This window comes from Rhinopithecus roxellana, chromosome 20, assembly GCF_007565055.1.
Source record: "Rhinopithecus roxellana isolate Shanxi Qingling chromosome 20, ASM756505v1, whole genome shotgun sequence".
In the NCBI taxonomy this organism is placed as follows: Eukaryota; Metazoa; Chordata; class Mammalia; order Primates; family Cercopithecidae; genus Rhinopithecus; species Rhinopithecus roxellana.
Genome location: NC_044568.1, coordinates 76,249,123 through 76,258,554, shown reverse-complemented (window position 1 = coordinate 76,258,554; position 9,432 = coordinate 76,249,123). Strand labels below are relative to the sequence as shown.

General features: G+C 45.0%; 1 protein-coding gene across 1 annotated transcript in view; it reads right to left on the bottom strand.

The window, feature by feature from the left end:
* The window catches only part of PMM2 (phosphomannomutase 2), a 39,196-nt gene that overhangs the window by 4,735 nt on the left and 25,029 nt on the right, over positions 1-9,432 (bottom strand). The gene's annotated exons all lie outside the window — the stretch shown is intronic.

Here is a 9,432-nt window from a genome sequence, read left to right as displayed (position 1 = left end):
AACTCCATTCCGTTCCGTGGGAGACCCGTCCAGGATGGAGACGTCCGCCTGGAGGTAGTCTCCATTCTGGCTCCAGGAGCCTCCCACCGGTCTCTAGTGGCTCCAAAGGACGCTTTGTAGCCAGGTAGAGTTCGGTTTCCATTTCCGCCTATTGGCGAGAGGAAGGCAATGGGAAACCCCCAATCCAAAATACCTAGAGACTCCCCTTTAGGGTGTCTTCTAACTAATCTCAAAACTTTACAAGTAGAGTAAGATCTTAAACGAAAGCAACTGATTTTCCTCTCCACTGTGATGTGGCCACAATATAAGTTAGACAACCAGTCTCGGCCACCTGAAGGCACCCTAGACCATAACATTTTAATCGACCTCAGCAATTTCTGCCAGTGCTTAAGCAAGTAGTCTAAAATAAATTATATACAAGTTTTAAGACTTGTGTTCTCGACCAGAGTTGTGTAGCCAATGTTCCTTGGCCCAAGTCAAGTTGGCTAAGGCGCGGACTTAGCAAAGTCATAAAAGAGAGTCATCTTTCCAGTCTGACTCGCCGTGTCAGCTTCACCCCTCTTCCACTCCCGCCATATACTCCACCTCCCCTCCCGCTTCTGCTCCACCTCCCCCTCCCGCTGTAGTTCCGCCCTCCTCCTCGGTCCCGCCTACCATTGTTGAGGCTGCCCCTCCTTCCATCCCTTGGCACTTCCGCCTACCCACCTACCACACTCCCTCTCATTCTTGCCTTATGGGTAGCTGTCTCTTTTTTTTGAGACGGAGTCTCGCTCTGTCACCCAGGCTGGAGTGCAGTGGCCTGATCTCAGCTCACTGCAAGCTCCGCCCCCCGGGTTTACGCCATTCTCCTGCCTCAGCCTCCCCAGTAGCTGGGACTACAGGCGCCCGCCACCTCGCCCGGCTAGATTTTTGTATTTTTTAGTAGAGATGGGGTTTCACCGTATTAGCCAGGATGGTCTCGATCTCCTGACCTCGTGATCCGCCCGTCTCGGCCTCCCAAAGTGCTGGGATTACAGCCTTGAGCCACGCACCCGGCCGCTGTCTCTTACTCTCATTCTGCCTTCCTCTTCAGTCTATTCCTGCCCTCCTCTTCCTCGGCTCCTTCCTAACTATTCTGTCCTCATTCTATTACTGTTATCATTCTATTACCTGCTTCTTATATCTCCTCTAATAATTGTTTTAGACCTTTAGGCACCTAAGGCACTAGGCAAACCAGTGTCTGATCTCCAGCCTAGTCTTAACTAAAACCAAACAATACTCCAGACACTAGGCAAACCGGTGTCCTTACATCTAAACGGCGGCGGACAATACCGTCTCCTAGCAACTACCTCCACTACGTCACCACTGTTGCCTATCTAATACCAGTGCAAGAGATCACCCGCGTTGCCTTCAGCCAGATGCTCCTACTTCCAGGTGCCAACCATAGACCCTCACGATGCTGCCCCCTAACAGCAGGAAGCAGCTAGACAGACAACAGCGCCCCCAATCATCATAATCAATAAAAGGTTGGACTGTCTGGATGGAGGGAGAGGGAAACAAAGAACAAAGGTGACTAAGATGGCGTACTTCCAGGTTCTTCATCAACTTTCCCGTGCCCGGGAAAGGCACAGGTCCACTGCGCAGGCGCAGCATGACGTCCGACCGAGGAAACCGAAACCTACCTGGCCGTGCCCACCCCAGGGCCCTCAACCCGCCTGCGTCCCGCCTACTGCCCTCCCACTCCCAGGCCCAAGACATAAAAGCCACTCCGAGCAGACGCGCGGCGCAAACTTCTGCGGACCCAGGAACCTCCCCGAGAACGCCAGAGCGACTTCCTCGGCCTCCGCCGACGGAGACCGGTGAACCTCGCCTCCTCTTTCTTTACATTGGCTACATAAAAAAGTTTCCTTTATCTTGCCTACTTGCCTTTTCCTCTGGCGCCGGCTCTAGTAGTCGCATAAAGCAAATCAATTAACACAACACACCTTTCTAGAACACCTACTACTTGCCAGGCATAGCTTTAGCAGCTAGGGATATGGCGCAAACGAAAACAACCTTGCCTGTGGTCTGGTCGGGGAGACCAGCCAGGAGCAGACAGCTCTTGGGCGCCTTGTTGAGCAAAGGGAGGGAAGGGCTGCCAGGACTGGAGGGTGAGGGAACCCTGGCATCTGCCGGAAGTGAGGGGATAGGCCATGTGGCCATCAGAGAAGTGACTGAAGAGGAAGGATGGGCAGGGGCCGGGCCAGGCCACAGAGCACAGACTGTGGTAAGGACCTGGGATTTCACGGGAAGCACTGGAAGGCTGCAAGCCCGGGCCATTATCTTTCTGGAGAATGGGTGGGGGGTGAGGGGAGCAGTTAGGAGGCTCCTGCAGCCGGCCAGGGTGCAAAGAGGACCGAGACCATTACCTGGGAAGAGACCCCTGAAGCAAAAAGGGTTTATGCTAGTCCCCTGACAGTTGCTAGGAGTGCCCTTCCCTGCAGATGTCACACACAGGGGACAGAGGCCTAACGGCATGAGTCTCCTCCCATGGTCCTGCTGGGGGCTGGTGAGGAGGTGTCTGTGAAATCTGAGTGATCTGTGTGCATGTAACTCGCTGGCACTTAATAAAGCTAGGTCTGGAGAACCAATACCCATCCAGGAAGGCGAAATCCTCCCGACCCTAGTTGCAGAAGCCTCGCTGGGTCGCTTCTCAGCGCCACCCCCTTTCAGAGAGCTGCGTGGCTGGCAGGAGCATCTGCATCACAAACACAACCCGCCTCAGGCCTTCCTTTCTCTCCTGCCAAGGGTCTCCTTCCTTCTTTATGACTCTCAGAGCATGGTGGGCTCCTTCCTGGGGTGCAGCCTTGGGGCTGTGTCGAGCTTGCATACCAGAGTAGGTGCAAAGCAGATGAAGCGGACCCCAAATGAAATGAAAGGAAAGCTGGCTGCCCTCTAGAATAATAAGGCTACAGAGAACCGGAAATTTCAAATGCTGGATTTGCATATGCACTAAAGGTTACTTGATTCTAGCTGGGGAACTTAGCCACTCCCCCAAGCTCCGAGAACAAAAACTCTGTTCCCTGGAGAAGGGAGGGAAGGGGGGAGGGATGAATGAACGATCCAATTTCTCGTTACAGTGTACCTGTCAGGCACCAAAGAAAGGCCAGGGCTCAGTGAAATCAGCACATTAATATTTAAATCCCTAATAGCTCCAAAGTCTGAGGATGAAACAAAAGGCATAGTGTTGGCCATGTTCAGATGTCAGGGGACTGACGAGTCTCCCCGCCTCAGCCCATTTCCGTACATGCTGTTGCTGACCTGTGCAGTGTAGTAGTGAACCCCAATCGTCCAAAGAGAGGAACAGCGTCATCTATCACAGCCTGCATGAACTGCTTAGCTGGTAGCAGTGGGTGTGTGCTGTGTGGATGCCTCCTATAGCACAGATGGACTCTTTATAGCTCACAGTCAGGACTCCTATTTATTTCTGAGACAGCGTCCCACTCTTGCCCAGGCTGGAGTGCAGTGGTGCGATCATGTCTTGCTGCAGCCTCCACCTCCTGGGTTCAAGTGATCCTCCCACCTCAGCCTCCTGAGTAGCTGGGACTACAGGTGTGCACCACCATCCCTAATAGTCGATTCTTGCCATGGACATTCATTTTGGCTGTTTAACAAGTATTTATCAAATTTCTAAGTATTATGGATGCAGGGCCTGAGGCCACATTTGCAAAAATTATAACAGAAAATGGTGACAGTGAAAGAGATCTGGCCTGACTCCATCTTGCTTCTTACCTCCAAGCTGTCCTTGTTCATTCCTGGGCACAAGCTGAACTAACCTTGGGAGGAATTTATAGTTCAACTTTTTTGTTTGTTTGTTTGTTTTTGAAGATGGAGTTTCACTCTGTCACCAAGGTTGGAGTGCAGTAGTGCAATCTCGGCTCACTGGAATCTCTGCCTCCCAAGTTCAAGTGATTCTCCTGTCTCAGCCTCCCAAGTAGTTGGGATTACAGGTGTGCACCACCACACCTGGCTAATTTTTGTATTTTTAGTAGAGGCGGGGTTTCACCACATTGGCCAGGCTGGTCTCAAACTCCTGGCCTCAAGTGATCCGCCTTCCTCAGCTTCCCAAAGTGCTGGGATTACAGGTGTGAGCCACCATGCCTGGCTTATAGTTCAAGTTTGAAATAAAGATAACAGCTCTTTCCCTGAAATAAACCCCTTCTTGCCTGGGGACCAGTCTGCCTTTGTAGGACAAATTAGCTACAAGACTGGAAATTATGGTTTAGGAGCCACGGAGCCTCTGGCTGCAAGAGTGTGAACCTCCCCACATTGCTCCTGGGAATAACATCACTTGTAAAATCTAAGATCAGTGCCTGAGATATTTTGCAGACCCTGCCTTCCAATATAGCAGTTGACCCACTCAGAGAGGTAATCTGATTCAACCAGTTCTTTGATCCCACTCAGGGACAGAAGACAGCAAGAAAAACTCACTTCCACCCGCTATGATTTAATCTCCATGCTGACCAATCAGCCATCCATACCTCCAGAGCCCCTGCCCACCAAGTTATCCTTAAAAACCCCAATCCCCAAATTCTTGGAGAGACTGATTTGAGTAATAACAAAACTCCAGTCTCCTGCACAGCTGGCTCTGTGTGAATTACTCTTTCTCTATTGCAATTCTCCTGTCCGGATAAATTGGCTGTCTAGGCTGCAGGCAAGGAGAACTTGTTGGCGGGGAGGTTACAAATATGGGGACTCATCTGTGATCTCTCTTGTGGCTATCTGCCAGCGATTCAGTTGCCTCCCCAACCCCCCTCACTGGTGATGGATCCAAAGGCCAGCCCAGGTGGCCACCTAGTTCTCTTGGACTGGGGGCTGACACTGGCGCCATCTCTATTGGTGGGGTGCTGCCAACCCATGCTGTATGGATTTAACTGCAATAGAGAAACAGTCCTGGGGAGACTTCCTGTAACTGTAGCCCCATCGTGGGGGCATCTCTAGTTCTATTACACGGTATCTGTTTGTAGCCCCCGCATGGGGTATCTGCCCTAATTGTACAGATAATAGGGGACTTGTTTGGAGGAATACTCTTGGTTTGTGATTTGGTCTGGAATCTCTGTCTGGAAAGTGTTTTGCGTATTTGTTTTGCTGTATGTGTTTGTATATGTGGAGGAGATGTCTAAAGGAATTGCTAAAGGAAGTCTATCAGGCACTCCTAGTTTGGTTGGTCATATTCACTGAACCCTGAAGGACTTGTCAGCAGAAGCTTGGAAGTTAGACAGGGCTGCCTCAGGCTCTTCCATCTGCTCTTCCATCTGGTTCAGAGATCATCCTTTGAATTACTTTAGTAAGGGACAGAGATATGTGAAAAAAGTTAGGGATATAAAGATGTATTTTTGGTAAGGATGATTATAAAAAAAGAAATTTGGCCGGGCGTGGTGGCTCAAGCCTGTAATCCCAGCACTTTGGGAGGTCGAGACGGGCGGATCACGAGGTCAGGAGATCGAGACCATCCTGGCTAACATGGTGAAACCCCATCTCTACTAAAACTACAAAAAACTAGCCTGGCGAGGTGGCGGGCGCCTGTAGTCCCAGCTACTCCGGAGGCTGAGGCAGGAGAATGGCGTAAACCCGGGAGGCGGCGCTTGCAGTGAGCTGAGATCCGGCCACTGCACTCCAGCCCGGGCAACAGAGCAAGACTCCGTCTCAAAAAAAAAAAAAAAAAAAAAGAAATTTATATGAGAAAGGAATTTCTCATATAAAAGGAATTTATATGAGTTGTATGGTAAATTCTTGTCCTAAAATAGAATGACTGATTATTCAGGAAAGAGGGACATATAGGACAAGTCAGAAAGTCCAAGCATGTCATAGATGGTCTCTGTGAGTTGTGACAAGATTTGTAAAATGGGGGGAAAAAAACCCTAAAAATCCGGCAAATGAAAAATCTTAACAACTAATGCATATTCTTTGGTCTGTATATTTATAATATTGTGTGTGTGATGTTTAAGAGCTGTAATTAATTGGCTTAAAAAACAAGCACTGAAACATTTTGTCAAAGAAATAGCAACTCTAATGCATTTTAGTTCATGTGATATTAGTAATCTTTGGTAAATAAAGATAGTTTTAAAGATTATTGAGGAAATAAAATAAAATTGTCTTCAAAACTCAGACATTTGGTCTGTATTAGGCAGATCAGATATGGTTTTTGCTGGATGCTTTAAGGTCATAAATGGCTTCTGTGACTTTTGTAATTGTTCAATTTACCTACTTTAGAGCCATTAGATTCCAGATAAGGCCTGGGGACATATGGAGTTAGCCATGACCCCTAGCTATGCCAGAAAGAGTCAGACTTTATCTGCAGTTCTGTCCTGTATTCTAGGCTCTGCACCTGGTATGTAATTTAAATTGCTTAAAGACATGGGAATATGCTTTTTTTAAAACTTGTCTAATTTAGAGACTTTAAGGATTATTTTTGGTTGAAAGAAATACAAAATAAAACTGAAAGTTTAAGCCAATTGTAGGTTTGTGAAAAATTAACTTTGTGAAGAACTCTTGTGTGTGAACAAGCTGGCTAAAATTGAAAGGGTATTATTTAATTTTTCCATAAATTAAATATTAAAAGCATACTGATGCAGGGCCAGAATCTGGGCCCATATATCAAAATAATAGGGTTTTATGCCAGGCGTGGTGGCTCATGCCTGTAATCCTAGCACTTTGGGAGGCTGAGGCAGGCAGTTCATGAGGTCAGGAGTTCGAAACCAGCCTGGTCAATATGGTGAAATCCTGTCTTTACTGAAAATACAAGAATTAGCTGGACATGGTGGCACACACCTGTAGTCCCAGCTACTCGGGAGGTTGAGGCAGAAGAATTGCTTGAACTTGGGAGGCAGAGGGTGCAGTGAGCTGAGAATGCACCACTATACTCCAGCCTTGGCAATGGAGCAAGACTCCCATCTCGAAAAAATAATAAATAAATATAGGGTTTTATTTTTGAACACTGATTTGTTCTTTTAACAAACAATTATAAATGGTTATATAAAAGGTTTATGAAAATGTTACCCTACAGTCAAACTAAAATTGAATAGATTTGTTTGTAAAATTTTATTAAAAACTAACTTCAGCTGGGAGTGGTGGCTCACACCTGTAATCCCAGCACTTTGGGAGGCTGAGGTGGGTGGATAATGTGGGGTCAGGAGTTCAAGACCAGCCTGGCCAACGTGGTGAAACCCCATCCCTACTAAAAATACAAACAGTAGCTGGGAATGGTGGTGGGTGCCTGTAATCTCAGCTACTTGGGAGGCAGGAGAATCATTTGAACTTGGGAAGAGGAGGGTGCAGTGAGCCAAGATCATGCCACTGCACTCCAGCCTGGGTGACAACAGTGAAACTCCATCTCAAAACAACAACAACAACAACAACAACAAAACTAGCTTTAGCATTAAAGATGTACTAATGCAAGATAAAATTTGGTTTTCCCCGTTGAAGAACATTTTTATGTAATATTGAGAGAGAGAGAGAGACAATGAAAGATTTTTGTTTGGCTTTGGAGTAAACTATTAAAAAAAAGAGACAGATTCAGCTGGCCTCACGCTATCTTCATTGGGTTTTGTTGTTTAGAAAGCTGAGTCTTCTCTCTATCAGAGTAAAGATTTTTCCCTTTACAAAATGTTTGAGTTATCATTTTGGCTAAATGAATTACTTATGGTGACCTGGGATTCTACTTTGTGATATCTAGTATTTTAAACCTTTTATATTTAACAAACTTTCCAAGATCAAATTCTAAGTTAAAAAAAAAGAAAAAGTTCCCTAAAGTCCAAGAGACATATTTGGCTTATTTGGTATATTCAAATTATGTAGGAGAAGCACTGTCAACTATAAAAAAGTATGTAACTTTCTTTGGGTTTATAGTCATATAAATATGTTATTAGTATGTGTTACAAAATTGTGTAAAATTCCTGTAATTCTGATATGTCTCAGTATATGTTATCAGTAATAATTATAATTGTTACGTTAAACTGTGTGTCACAGAGATGACCAGATTTCCTTGTTGACGGCATCTTTAACTATGGCTGTCCTGAGACTTTTGTTACCCACAGACAATTGTTGTCTTCGTTTTATCCTTTTCAAAAGGCAGTTTATAATCAGATACATTACTCTAATGGGTACTCTTGAATGCAGGTCTCTGATAAGTTTAGAAATTGTGCCACTGGAATGGAGGAAAAAAAACTTCTAGGATCCTCATGGAGAGCTGATGTGTTAAACACTGTTAATCCTTTTGCCTTTCAGAGTCAAGAAAATGATTTTTCTTTTGAGCTCTTTACAACTTTTAGCAATTGAGTTAAAGTATACTTCTGTGAGCAAAATTTAGAGGATATTGCTTTCTCTCTGATTTCTCCAGAATTTGTAAACTATTTGTGAGTATTATCAACTTATGGCAGTATAATTATTTGCACAAGGGCAGTAACAATTTGTTTTCTTTTGTAATAGGATACAATTAGAGATGCTGGCTTTAACTGGAATGACATATTTTCAAATATAAACAGACTGCTTTAAGGAACAAAGTCAACTAACAGAGCCAATAGAAATCCCTTGGAAAAGCTGGCCTCATACCTTGTCTACAGAGTCCCTGTGCAGGGTTCCCGAACTGTGGTAAATAAAGAATGTCACTTTCTGACAGGCCCAGGAGCCCCAAATTATCTTAGGATCATGAGAGGAAAAAATTTCACCCAACTCATACCGGTTTATCTTTGCAGGTATAGTAGATAAATCCATAGCTGGGCTCGAGTCTTTAAAAAAGTCTAACCTGAGATTTCTTATGGAACAAAGTTTCAGCAAAGCCAATTTTAAAAACAGCCTATATGGCAAATAATTATTCTTGCTCTACTTTATACAAATAATCAGGCCAAGCATAATAAGACCATGACTTATTTTGCAAGTAAACTTGTCCTACTATGATTTGTCTTTAATAAAAATAAGGATGGGAGAGAGAAAAAAGTGTTTCAAAAAACTATGGTACACCTGCTGTTAGATTTGTTCTTGAGTTTTTATTATTTTCTGCAATTTGGACTAAATCCTGAATTCTTTGTGGGCTACAATTCCCAAACAATTTTTTCTTCCACTTTTCTGACTTGGACTCAATTAAATTGTTACTACCTTTTTCCTGAGGCCCTGCAAGCTGAAGCTTCTTCTTTGTAATACAGATGACAAAAACATGTCAAATTGCCACTGCCTTCCTCCTCTATAACTAAAGAAGCCCAGCCCATCTGCAATGCCATCTCTTGATACAGGAAACAGCTGTTTAACTGAACTGATCTGGTCTTAGGACTAGGAAAACAGACTAAAAAGATAAGGAAGAGTATATTTACATTTCCTCCTTTCTGTCTACCCCAATCTGTCTGTCTAACAACCTCTGACCCAAATCTCTCTCTGCTAATAACCCCATGTCTGATTGGTTCTTGGAGCTATTTACCTGAG